The sequence below is a fragment of the Canis lupus genome, chromosome 31 (assembly GCF_048164855.1).
Source record: "Canis lupus baileyi chromosome 31, mCanLup2.hap1, whole genome shotgun sequence".
Lineage (NCBI taxonomy): Eukaryota > Metazoa > Chordata > Mammalia > Carnivora > Canidae > Canis > Canis lupus.
This window is the reverse complement of record NC_132868.1, coordinates 36522144-36536015: the sequence shown is the minus strand read 5'-3', so window position 1 is coordinate 36536015 and position 13872 is coordinate 36522144. Positions and strand designations below refer to the sequence as shown.

Sequence of the window (13872 nt, the reverse complement as noted above, 5' to 3'; positions counted from 1 at the left end):
CCTCCCGGTGACTGCAGGGGCCGCGGGCCTCCCGAGCCCCGAGCGAGCCGCACGCGCGGGCAGCAACCCCGGGGGAGCGGAGAAGCGCCCGGAGCATCCTGCTGCCCATCCTTACTCCTGGAGAGCAAATGACCCTTTCCTGTGGGTGACAGTCACCGGACGCGGCCGCGGCCACGGGGACGGGGTCAGGAACAGTAGCCACTCGCCGCTGCGGCCGTGCGGTCACGCACCTGTGCGCGCTCTGCGGTGCACCTGCCACCTGGTTCTCTAACCCTCCGTGGTAGGGACGGTTGCTCAGGTGTCGTCCGCGTGGAGACACAGCTGCGAGGTTAAACTGCCCGGCGTCGCTCAGCTGGGAAGGGGGAGGGCCCGTGGGCCCGGCTCACCTTGGCTCACCTTCCCTCGTTAGCCAGTCCTGGAAATCCCTTCCTGAGAACTCCCAAAGCGCCCCGAGGTCCCCCGTTTGGGCACAGGGAGAGGTAGGCTGACTGCTCTGCGGGACGGTAAGTTAGCACCTGCGCTCCGCGGAGCGTACCTATCGGCCTCATCACCGTCGTTATGCCTCCTTCTCTCTGCGCACTCAAAGAAGACCCATTATTTGCGCTTTTTCATCGAGTGGAGAGGTCCTCCTTGGGCTGTGTTCACACCAAGCAGTGTCAATCCCCTTTGATACATTTGGCTTTCCTTAGTACATCCCTCTCTCGACATTCAGGACATTTAAAGATGAAGAGGGTTTTAGCAAACACAGAACTTCCTCCTGGAAATACTCTAAGATATGGATCTATATGTCACAGCGACTAAGCCTTCCCATATCCATGCTGAGTGTCAGGGCAAATCACTGTATCTCCTAGGGAACACGAGGCTTGCGGAAACCCCAAAGACATCAAGGGCACCGACAGAAAAGGCTCTACAGATGACAGGGTGTCAGGCAGGAGAGCCCACAACAATGGCCCTGGAGAGCACAGTGGTTGACAGTGCAGCCTGGGCTCCCTGGCTTCACATCTTGGCTCTACACCTTACTAACTGTGACGCCACTCTGGGCCTCAGTTTCTTTATTTGTAAAATGAGGATGGAAATAGTGCCTACCCCATAGGTTTCTTGATTATTATGTGAGTTGATACACATACAGAGCTTAACACAATGTCTGGTACAAAGCTCGATAAGCCGGAATGACGATTCAGAGCTCTTGCGTTTGCACTCTTATGTTCTCCCTGCATTCAGACAAGTTTGATTTGTAGAGACTCCTGTGTAGGATAATGTCCAGTTTTTGAGGGAGCTGTTGTGTTTGGGGGCATTTCATCACCTGGATGTTTTCAGATATCTCCTCATAACATTTAAAGGGGGGGAGGGCAGCCCCAGTGGCGCAGCGGTTTAGTGCCGCCTGCAGCCTGGGGTGTGATCCTGGAGACCTGGGATAGAGTCCCATGTCAGGCTCCCTGCATGGAGCTTGCTTCTCCCTCAGCCTGTGTCTCTGCCTCTCTGTGTGTCTCATGAATACATAAATAAAATCTTTAAAAAAAAAGAAAATAATAAAATAAAAAAGAGAGGGGGGAGCTTTTGTATTAAGTACAATATAAACTATAAAATCCATGCAACATCAATTCTTTGAGAAAGCAACTGTGAAACCTTCCCTCTTGTGACTCCATTGGCATTTGACATTCCAACCATAAGGAATCCAGCAATCAGAATTCACCAACGCTCAGGTCACACACACAGAGGCATTTGTAGCGCCAGATTTCAGAACTCAGACCCAAAACGGTAGAAAGAGTTGTCAGGCTAAGAGCTTGAAACGGAACCTCCTGAGTTTATATCCCAACTTTATCACATGGGTTGTTCCTTAACCTACGTAACTCTCAGGTTCTTCATCTATTAAGTGAGAATAGCAGATGCCCCACAGGGTTATTGTTGAGGGTTAAGTGAGATGACTTTACAGAGTTTTATACACACACACACACATATAACATATAACATATAACATATATATGTACTTTTAACATATATTAAAATCTATATATAAGTTTTAATTATGTGTATATATGCACATATATTACGAATGGGGACTCATAAATGTTAGCTACTGTTAGTATATTCATAGGCAAAATGGATCAGTTGAAAACACGAATTGCTTTTGATAGAGACTGAAGCTAACATAACGACACTGTAATTACCACTGTCTATTAAGAGAAATCCTAGGATGTCTAAACAGTCACAACACAGATGTACCAAAGGCCACTGAAGGACGACCAGCAAAATGTAACCTGTGTGAAGAGATGAGCCATAAACAGAGAGTACGTCCCTCGGAAAGGAAGTCGGGCAGCCGTGGAAACAGAGGGTCCTGGAAGAGTCCCCGGCTCTCCAGGCAGATGGTATAGCGGCCCACAGCGTCCGAGGACCTGGGCCCTTTGGCAAGGCTCTCTGTAAAGCAGGGAAGTCCCTGACGCTGCTTTGGCTGAAGGGCCTTTTCCTAAGATCGTCCACATGCCTTAGCTGTGGTGACTACGCCTCAAGCCTTCCCTGTGGTTAGAACATGACTCCCCACGTAGCATGACTTAATAAGCTGGCATTCCTGCTCTACCACAGACCCGGGTACCCTTCTAGTCGCAAAAGTCAGTGTCTCAGAGTCCAGTCACCCCGGATAACTGGCAACAGTGGGTCCCCAGTACTCCCCGACAAGGTCTTTCCAGTTGATTTTCTCCCCGAAAACCTTGCCTCACCATCTCTTCACATTTCTACAGTATACAACAGGCCTAGTAACATGAAGCTGAACTCTGATTCCAGGTCTTGGGTCCCTAAGTCCAATGTGCTTCCCATTATTGAAAGTGTAAGAAGGGTCTTTCCTTCCTTTGTCTTATTCAAAAATAGGTAAAGAAGAGCATGAGAAGGACAGTCACCGACCTACACCCCACCTGGGTACTGAACAAGGAAGATGGCCTGGTTCGCTGTTCTTCTACCATTTACACCTCAACACAGACACATAGCCTGCGATTCCGATTCCGTTAGAGCACTAATGCACCTGGCACTGGCCAGTGTGTCTGCTGCAAAAGCCCACAGAGAAAGCAGAACTTGGGCCAAAGGAGTGGGCTCGCGGCGCCTACTAGTGGTTCTCTTGTATCATCGCATGGTTGGTAAAAACCCAACTTCCCACATTCCAAATGTGTGATCATTAGCCCTAAATGGAATGTACACTTCTCTCTAAAAAGTTTCCCTCCTAGGGAGGCCCGGCTGGCTCAGTTGGCAGAGCATGCAATTCTTAGTCTCAGGGTGGTAAGTTCAAGCCCCATGTTGGATGTAGAGATTACTTAAAAGTAAAATCTTAAAAAAAAAAAAAGTTTTTCTCACATGCTAAGAAATGTGCATTTCTTTAGAAAACCAAATGTGAAAACATAGGTCATATGTGATACCACTTAGGTGAGATTATTTGTTTAAAATATTTTTAGGAAGACCCTCTTTTAAAGGATAAATTCCTCTGGTGGCTTTTAATATTTGGTGATACAAAGCTCCAAATACACACACATTTTTAGAAGCATTGTAGTACAAATTCGTAGTGCAGACAAATGTATCCAAACATAGGCTTTAAATGAAATGCCCTGTGAGTTTGGGGGGGGGGAGGTTGTCTATTTTGTGGACCTCTAAAGTCTGAGTGTGGCACAGTGTCTGGCAGGCCTAAAGGCACTCTGTAAATATCTTTCGAATGGGGCTGAATTGAAATGTCGCCCCCCCCCCAAAAAAAAAAAGAGAGCCTGCATTTGCAAGCCCCCAAAGTTTCACTAGGATGCTGGGTGATTTATAGACAACAGAAACATTTCTCACAGTTCTGGAGGCTAGAAGTACAAGAGCAACCCGCAGATTCTGTGTCTGGTGAGAATCCTCCTCTTGGTTCATAGACAGCAGTCTTCTTGCTGTGTCCTTACATGATAGAAGCGTCAAGGGAGTTCTCTGGGATCACTCTTACAGGGGCCCTAATCCCATTTATGAGGCCTACACTCTCATGACCTAATCATCTCCCAAAGGATTAGGTTTAACCAGTGATTGTGGGAGGACACAAATATTTAGCCCATAGCAGCTGGAATCTGAAGAAGGAGAAATCAGGAGGTAGGAATTAGAACTGGTCTGAGAGTCAGCAAAAGGCAGAGTGAAGGCTCTTTTCGGTCTCAGTACCCACCTGCTGTCCTTGGTAAAGAAGAGCCGTCTCCAATAAGGAATGTGTGCTGCTCGGGTCCAAGCAGGAACATCTCTGATTACCTAGAGATACCTGGCTCAGTCAGGGTATCTCCACTGAGAGCAGAGCAGCACTTTCACAAATTACTCCCATCTACAATTTCAAACTCAACTACTGGGGAAAACATTGCCTTTTCAGGGTCCCATTTCTTGACCTGCATGATGCAATGAAAAAACCATTCCTGAAATATCAGAAAGGGAGACGGGACATGAGAGACTCCTAACTCTGGGAAACGAACTAGGGGTGGTAGAAAGGGAGGTGGGCGGGGGGGTGGGGGTGACTGGGTGACGGGCACTGAGGGGGGCACTTGATGGGATGAGCACTGGGTGTTATTCTATATGTTGGTAAATTGAACACCAATAAAAAATAAATTTATAAAAAAAAAAGAAAAAGAAAAAACCATTCCTGCAGAAGCCATTTTATCCCAAATTCCCCTTCCTTCCACTGTGTTGGAATCCTAGCTCCATCACTTACTAGTTATTGAACTAGTTGAGCAAGTTATTGAACCCATCTGTTAAGGTATTCTGTTTAGTAACTAACATTCTATTTCCTGCCAGTAAAACGGTATTTAAAATAGTAATTATTTTGCAATAGCCACGAGAATTATTTGCACTATGATACGTAAAATGCTTGGAGCAGTGCCTGACACATGTAAGTATTCAATAAATACTATCTTTTATAAGTAATTAACCAGTTGGTTTTAAACCTGTTTGCAACCAACATAATCTTCATATAACATGGCAGTGAAATTCAAAACATTTCATAATCTGGAGCAGATGAATAAGAATTCGAAAGAAAAGCAAATGACATCTCTTCTCTAACTTATCTACTGGCATCTCTATCTATCTCTATCTCTATCTCTATCTCTATCTCTATCTCTCTTATCTAACTAAAGGATAAGGCCTTTTTGACAGCCAAGATGTTTGTAGCACTTTCTAGCACTTCGCTCTTATTGCCATTAAGATTTAACAACTAGATACAATTCCTTTTTAATTCTACTGTTGGTAATATTTTTGCAGAAATTAGCTTGGCCACTGGAGGGCTCTCATAGCCTCTCGTGAACGCTATATAAAGTGATTTGGTAAGAATAACAGAAAGAAGGAACATTACAAAATACTAATAAAACAAATGATATACCCTTTAACAAAATTCAGCAATACATAGCCAGAGAATTTAAATATGTATATTCTTTGATCCAGCTTCTAAAAGTCTACCTAAGAAAATTATTATGAAAGTATTCAATTCAGTTTTTTCTTTTCTTTTTTAAAGATTTTATTTATTTATTTGAGATAGAGAGCATGAGCAGGGAGGAGGGACAGAGGGAGAGAAGCAGGCTCCCACTGAGCAGAGAGCCCTATCCCAGGACTCTGGGATCAGGACCTGAGTGGAAGGCAGACACAACCAGCTGAGGCATCCAGGTGCTCCCTCCTCCCCATTTTTCAATTTACATTTCAATTAAGTATTCAGTTAAGAAGCAAATATATTGGGGCGCCTGGGTGGTGCAGTCAATACAGCATAGAATTCTTTTTTTTTTTTTTAAGATTTTATTTATTCATGAGAGACAAAGAGAGAGGCAGAGACATAGGTAGAGAGAGAAGCAGGCTCCCTGCAAGGAGCCCAATGTGGGACTCGATCCAGGGTCTCCAGGATCACAACTGAGTGGAAGGCAGACACTCAACCACTGAGCCACCCAGGTGTCCCTACAGCGTATGATTTTTGATCTTAGGGTCATGAGTGCAAGCCCTGTATTGAATGTAGAGCGTAGGTTTAAAAAAAAAAAAGAAATATAAAATACGAATTTCAAAATGCAAATTGTTAAATTTCATTTCAAAATATCTACAGTTGGAGATTGGTTTTTAAATGCATACAAATTTTTTTGGAAAATCAACACTGAAATGTTAACAAGCAGTTCCTTCAGGCAGGGAGATTGAGGATTCTTTCCTTCTCTCTTGTTCTTTATGAGGCATTTTCCAATCTTCCATAATGAATATGAGTCCGTCTATTTTAAAATGAGAAATCTTCAATTTTTAAAAATGTTTTCAATATGTTCAAATGTCCATGATTATAAGGGTCTATAAAGAGCACTCATGTCCCTATACATTATGTGACCATCCTAATGACTATGTCACTAGCTCACGGGCAGTCCTTTTCACCTTCAGAACACAGTTCGAACCCTTTAGGGTGCAAGATCACTACAGGCCCTTTGTGAACAACCCTTTCGGCAACCTCTCCCCTCTTCTGTACAACCCCCTACCCCAAGCAGCATCCATACCAGTTATAATGAACTTTCTGGAAGTTCCTCATAGAAGAATGCCACACTTTCTCATCCCCTATGGTTTATACCTGCCCTTCTCCTGAAGGAAATGGCCTTCTCCACCCAGCTACTTCCCAGTCACCCAAAATTAGCCCAAGAACTTCCTATGGTAGGACTTGCCTACCTTTTCCTATGAAGTTCTGAAGTGTTCCCGTATCACCTTGTGCGTGCTTACATCAAAACAGAAATTACCAATAGTATACTGTTAAGTTTTGAATTAACTGTATGACTTGTTTTTTAGTAAAGTAATAGCATTGTATTCACTACTAGCCTCCAACCCGTCTGAACGGCGAGCCTCCTGCCTAGAGGCCTCCCAACACAGCTGCGGCTCCTCCTGCCCCAGCTCACATCTCTCACGGTTCTGTTCAGGTATCGTTTGGAACAGAACACTCCTCACCTTTCAGGGTAAGTTAGGTATACTCCTCACGTTGCCCTAACCCTCTGTATGGAACTTAGCCATGCGGCTTTGAAATGATCTGTGCAGGTGTCTGGGAGAGTTTCTCAAAGCCAGAAACTACACCTGACTCGTGCTGACACGTCCAGGATCTGCGTCAGGCCAGGGCCGACAGTAAGCCTTGCTATTTGAGCTAAACACCTTCCCTTAAAGCTTTCCAAATCAAAATTCTAGCTACAATGTATATTCATCTCTGTGGTTTCAACTAAGATTATTTTGGAGGAAAATTTTGGTCCTATCCTGTGGGAAGCAACCTCTAAGACAACCCCCAGTGATCCCTGCTCCTGGTAGTCGCTCTTGTGTAGTGCCCTCCGCATTGTTCCAGGGTGAGTCTGCATGAACAATGGCATAGGACAGAAGTCATGCTCTATCACTTGCAAGATCAGCTTATCAAAGGTCTGTGGCTAGATAGGACATGGTAAGCCCAACAAAGAACGTCTAAGCTCTCGTCCTTCCACAGAAACATTTAAAAAAGTAACTGGCAGGATTAACTTTGTCAGTGCTCTGGAAAATAATCAAAGGCTTATAGCAACCAAGCAAATACGCAGTCAAAAATCCATCTTCTAGAATGATAGGAGTGTTTGGGGATGTTTTGTCTGGCCTTCCTCCCATCCCCAGTGTAGAGGTAACCACTACTGACAGATTGGGGTTAGAATATACATATAGATTAGTTTGGTGTTATTAAATTTTTTTCAGGGGGCGCCTGGGTGGCTCAGTCGGTTAAGCATCCAACTCTTGATTTCGGTTCAGGTCATGATCTCAGGGTCCTGGGATCAAGCCCCACATCGGACTTCCTGCTCATCACTCTGTTTCCCTCGCTCCCTCTGCCTCTCGACCACTTGTGCTCTCTTTCTTTCTCTCTAATAAATAAATAAAAACCTTTTTTAAAAAATGAAAATCGTCGTGTACATCTGTTCCAACTTGTCTGGGGATACTTGAACTACTGACAGAGATTCTCATCTTCAATTTGCCTAACTTGGAACTCAAGTGGAAAAAGCAGCTGGGACTGCTTATAAACAATCCAAGGTGAGCTACAGATTCACAGATGCCTGGGACAAGACATAACAGGGTAGAAACGATCGACAGACTAAGGACTAAAGGCGAAGCTAGGATAAGATTCCTTGGGAAATTAGGAATTTCAAAAGCAGCTCTGTATGTGGGGGAATTTAGAAAGCCAAATACATGCCAGACAAAGATGCAGGCCTAGAAAAGACCCAAGAAGGCCTTAAACTTTGGGCTGATTCCTAGGATGAGAGAAGCCCTGGCTAACTGTTGAAGGAGTGCTCCAAAACAGAGTCAGATTGGAAAGATCAGGAGAAATAGTTGTACTTTTTTGTCTATTTTTCTTCTCTTTATATATTTCTTGTGAGTTTTTGTTGTTTTTGTCTGTTTAGCTCTTGGCATTCAAGGAACTCTTTCAAAACATTAGCTGAACATGAACTAAAGGAACAGATACTTCAATGACCACACAAAATAAGAAAGTCTTTGCAAAATAGTGTGGAAAATCAACCAAGAAATTTGTATTTGGCAAAACTGTCCTTCCAAAATGAGAGAGAAATTAAGATATTCCCAGATAAAAACTGTGGAAATTCATTCCCACTAGTCCTATCCTACAAGAAGTACTGAAGAGAATCCTTCAGACTGAAACCAAAGGACACTCAATGGTAACTTGAAGCTGTAAGAAATAAAGATCTCCTGGGTGATGGGCACTGAGGGGGGCACGTGGCGGGATGAGCACTGGGTGTTATGCTATATGTTGGCAAATTGAACTCTAATAAAATAAATAAAATGCATAAATATAAATAAATAAGTAAATAAGTAAATAAATAAAATTGGGGGAAAAAAAGATCTCCAATAAAGGAGAATACTTGGACAAATATAAAAGCAAGGATTATTGTAATTTTGGTTTTGTGATTGCTTACACTTTTAGTTCTACATGATTAAAAAAACAATTGCATTAAAAAATAGTAAATCGGGCAGACCAGGTGACTCAGCGGTTTAGTGCCGCCTTCAGTCCAGGGCCTGATCCTGGAGTCCCAGGTTCGAGTCTCACGTCGGGCTCCCTGCATGGAGCCTGCTTCTCCCTCTACTGTGTCTCTGCCTCTCTCTCTCTGTATCTCATGAATAAATAAATAAAATCTTTAAAAAAATAGTAAATCTATGTCATTAGGCACACAATGTATAAAGATGTAATTTGTTACATTAATAATAAAGTGGGGGGAGTGTAGTGGCATAGGAGCAGAGGTTTTAAATGCAGGTGAAGTTAAGTTGGTATCAATTCAAATTAGATTGTTATAAGTTTAGGATGTTGAACATAAGCCTCGTGGTAACCATAAAGAAAATGTCTATAGAATATGCACAAAAGAAAATGAAAAGGGAATCAAAATATGTCGTTACAAAATACAACTAAACACAAATCAAGGCAGTAATGAAGGAAATAAGGGAAAATAAAATAGGCCTTACAAAAACCAGCAAAAAGAAAAAAAAAAGGAAGAAAACAAATAGCAAAATGGCCATAGTAAGGCCTTTTTTATCTGTAATTACTTTGAATATAAATGGATTAAACTCTAAAAGACTGAGATTGGCACAATGGATTTTTTCTTTTTTAAGATCCAACTATATGCTGTGTACAAGACACTTCAAAACTAAAAACATAAACAGGTTGAAAGTGAAAGGATGGAAAAAGATACAGGAATACATCAGAGATATGTGGGTTTAGGTCCAGATCACTCAAATGAAGCAAATATCACAATAAAGTGAGTCAAATGAATCTTTTGGTTTCCCAATACATGTAAAAGTTATGTTTACACAATATTATAGTTAATTAAGTGTGCAATCCCATTCTGTCTGGAAGAAACAATGTCTATACCTTAATTAAAAGACACACACACACACATACAAACACACACACACACACAACACTCCAGGGGTGCCTGGGTGGCTCAGTTGGTTAAGCAACTTCCTTCAGCTCAGGTCATGATCCTAGGACCAAGCCCTGCATCAGGTTCCCTGTTCAGTAGGGAGTCTGCTTCTCCCTCTCCCTCTTCCCTTTCCCCAGCTCATTCTCTCTCTCCCTCCCTCTCTCTCTCTCAAATAAATAAAATCTTTAAAAAAAATTTCATTGCTAAAAAGTGCAAATCATAATCTGAGCTTTCAGTGAGTCATAATCACTGATCACATATCACTACAACGAATGTAATAATAAAGTTTGAAATATTGCAAGAATTACCAAAATATGACACAGAGACATGAAGTGATCAAATGTTAGAAAAATGGCACCAGTAGACTTGTTTGATGCAGGGTTGCCACAAATCTTCAACTCATAAAAAATGTAATATCTGTGAAATGCAATAAAGCAAGATGCAATAAAACAAGGTATGCCTGTATTCTGTGCAAATAGTAACCAAAAGAGAGCCGAGGTAACTGTGCTAATAGCAGATGAAACAGACTTTAAATCAAAAGCTTTTACAAGAAACAAAGGATATTACATGTTGATAAAAGGGTCAATTCAAACACATATGTACCAAACAACAGTGCCCAAAATATATGAAGCAAATATTGACAGAACTGAAGGGAGGAATAGTTCTACAATAATAGTTGGAGACTTTAATACCTTGCTTTCAATAATGGATAAAATTACCAGACAGAAAATCAATAAGGAAACAGGATTTGAACACATTAGACCTAATAGATACATCCAGAACATTCCACTCAATAACATCAGAGTACAAATTCTCTTCAATTACACATGGAATTCTCCACGATAGAACACATGTTAAGCCATAAAACAAGTCTTAATAAATTTAAAAAGATTTAAATCATACAAAGTATCTTTTCTTTCTTTTTGTTAAGGATTTTATTTATTCATGAGAAACACAGAGAGGCAGAGACATAGTCAGAGGGAGAAGCAGGCTCCCTGTGGGGAGCCCAATACTGGACTCGATCCCAGGACCCTGGGATCACGACCTGAGCCGAAGGCAGACGTTCAACCACTGAGCCACCCAGGTGCCCCCAAAGTATCTTTTCTAATCACAATTGAATGAAACTACAAATCAATAACAGAAGAAAAAAGAGGAAAATTCACAAATTGGAAATTAAATAACTCAATCTTAAGCAACCAAGGAGGGGTAGCTGGGTGGCTCAGTTGGTTAAGCGACCAACTTCTGATTTTGGTTCAGGTCATGAACTCAGGGTTGTGAGATTGAATCTCATGATGGGCTCTGTGCTGAGAGTACAGCCTGTTTAAGTTTCTATCTATCCTTCTTCCACCTCTCACCATGCTCATGTTCTCTCTCTCCTCTCTCTCTCTCCCTCTCTCTCTCTAAAAAAGCAAACATACAAAAAGGAGTCAAAGAAGAAATCACAAGGGAAGTTAGAAAATACCTTGAGACAAATGAAAATAATAACAAAACATACCAGAACTTATGAGATGCTAATTTCTATCTTCTATTTTGGGATAGAAATTTACAGCTGTAAAAACATCCATTAAAACAGAAGAAAGGGATCCCTGGGTGGCACAGCGGTTTGGCGCCTGCCTTTGGCCCAGGGCGCGATCCTGGAGACCCGGGATCGAATCCCACATCGAGCTCCCGGTGCATGGAGCCTGCTTCTCCCTCTGCCTGAGTCTCTGCCTCTCTCTCTCTCTCTCTCTCTGTGACTATCATAAATAAATAAAAATTTAAAACAGAAGAAAGACAGATGCCTGGGTAGCTCAGTCAGTTAAGCATGTACCTTCAGCTCAGGTCATGATCCCAGGATCCTGGGATTGAGCCCAGTATCGGGCTCCCTGCTCAGTGGGGAGTCTGCTTCTCCCCCTTCCTATTTGTTCTCTCAAATAAATAAATAAATAAATAAATAAATAAATAAATAAATAAATCTTTTTTAAAAAACAGAAGATCTAAAATCAATAACCAAACTGTAAGTCCTGAGGAACTAAAAAAAGAAGAGCAAACTAAACTCAAAGCTAGAAGGAAATAATAAAGATTAGAGTGGAAATAGGGAAGAGAACATCAATAAAATCAAAAGTTGGTTCTTTGAAAAGATCAACAAAATTGACAAGTCTTTAGCTAGATTGACTAAGGAGAAAGACAACTCAAATTCCTAAGATGAGAAATGAAAATAGAAACATTTCTATTTATTTTACAAAAATATAAAGGGTTTTAAAAGAATACTATGAACAATTATATACCATCAACAATTATATACCATCAAAAAAGACAGCCTACATGAAAAGGCCATTTTCCTAGAAACACACAATCTACCAAAAACAACTCAGAAAGAAGTAGAAAATTTGAATAAACCTATAACTAAGATTAAATCACTAATCAAAACCTCCCAACAAAGAAAAGCCCAGGGCTTCACTGGTGAGTTCTATCAAACACTGAAAGAAGAATTAACACCACTTTTTCTCAAACTCTTCCAAAAATCAAAACACAGAGAACACTTCCTAACTCATTCTATGAGGCCAGGGTTATCCTAATACCAGGACCAAAGACACTACAGAAATAGAAAAAAAAAAAAAAAGAAAAAGAAAACAACCAAACTACAGACCAATATCCTTTATGAGTATTGATGCAAAAAGCCTCAACAGAATCCGAGCAAACTGAAAAATATACGAGTGTATCAAATTAACGTGGTGAACACCTTAAATTTATACGTTGTTTGTCAAGTATATTTCACTTAAATAACTAAATAAATAACAACATATTAAAAGGATTATTTACCGTGAACAATGGGATTTATTCTTGGGATGCAAGAGTTCAACGTACAAAATCCAAGCAATGTTAATACATCACAGTAATAGAAGGAAAGAAAAAAAATCACATGATCATCTCAAGTGTTGCAAAAAAGCATTTGACAAAATTCAAATTTAAAACCTTCTCATCAGGGCAATTAAGAACAGGAGACAGAACATGGAATAGAGTACCAAGAGCTCAGAGTGGTGGGGAAAGGGAGTTATTGTTTAATAGATACAGAGTTGCTCTCTGGGATAATGAAGAAGTTCTGAATATAGTGATGATGGTTGAGCATTGTGAATGTAGCTAATGCCACTGAATTATTCTTTAAAATAAAAATAATCAAAATATTCTAAAAATTACTCCTAAAAATTTTTAAATAAAATAAGTTTTTGCTATGCATATTTTGCCATAAAAAAAATTGGAATATGGTAGCCAGACTCTAGGATGATCCTCCATAATCCCTGCCTCCTGGGTATTATATACCCTTGTGTAATAGCTTCCAACTGCATATGGGCTAGACTTGTGACTCAATTAGGGAGTCTAAGTAACAGAGGAAACTGCCATCATTCTTTCTCTCTTTTGGATCTTCATTTGGGGAAAGCCATTTACCATATTGTGAAGAGCTCCATGGACAGGTCTACAGAGTAGGGACCTGAGCACCTGTCAACAGTCCCATGAATGCACTTGAAAGCAGATCCTCCAGCCGTCAAGCTTCCAAATGGTTTCAGCCCCAAGTAACATAGTAATTGCACACTTCTAAGAGCTGCTGTACCATCACTCTTAGCTAATCTGCCTTTGGGTTTCTGACCCTCAGGTACTGTGTGAGATAGGTCATTTGAAGCAGCTAAATTTGGGAGTACTTTGTTATGCTGTAATAAGTAATAATACCAGAGGTGGGAGTAGAGGAGTAAGGGAAAGAGGTGAAAGCAAGAGATCATGCATCATGAAAGAAATTAGCACAAAATGCTGGTATGTTCTGTACCTGAAATACCACATGAAGTTTCATATTTTATAATTTTAAAAAAGATTTCTCAAGTTAATCGTTTAGTGTGTAATGACTAATAGACTTCAAAGAAACAAAAGGAGAAAATGTCAACCTTAAGGAACGAGAAAGTTGAGCTCACACAGGATACTAAAATGGCTTCAA

The 13872-nt window shown here is 41.1% G+C and overlaps 1 long non-coding RNA gene across 1 annotated transcript in view; it reads left to right on the top strand.

Moving 5' to 3' along the window:
* The first annotated feature begins 58 nt into the window (after window positions 1–58).
* LOC140622296 (uncharacterized) overlaps window positions 59–13872 on the top strand; it is a 53059-nt gene continuing 39245 nt past the window's right edge. Inside the window, exon 1 of the long non-coding RNA XR_012022061.1 lies at window positions 59–503. This is a non-coding gene — a long non-coding RNA (uncharacterized lncRNA). The remainder of the gene's footprint in view (window positions 504–13872) is intronic.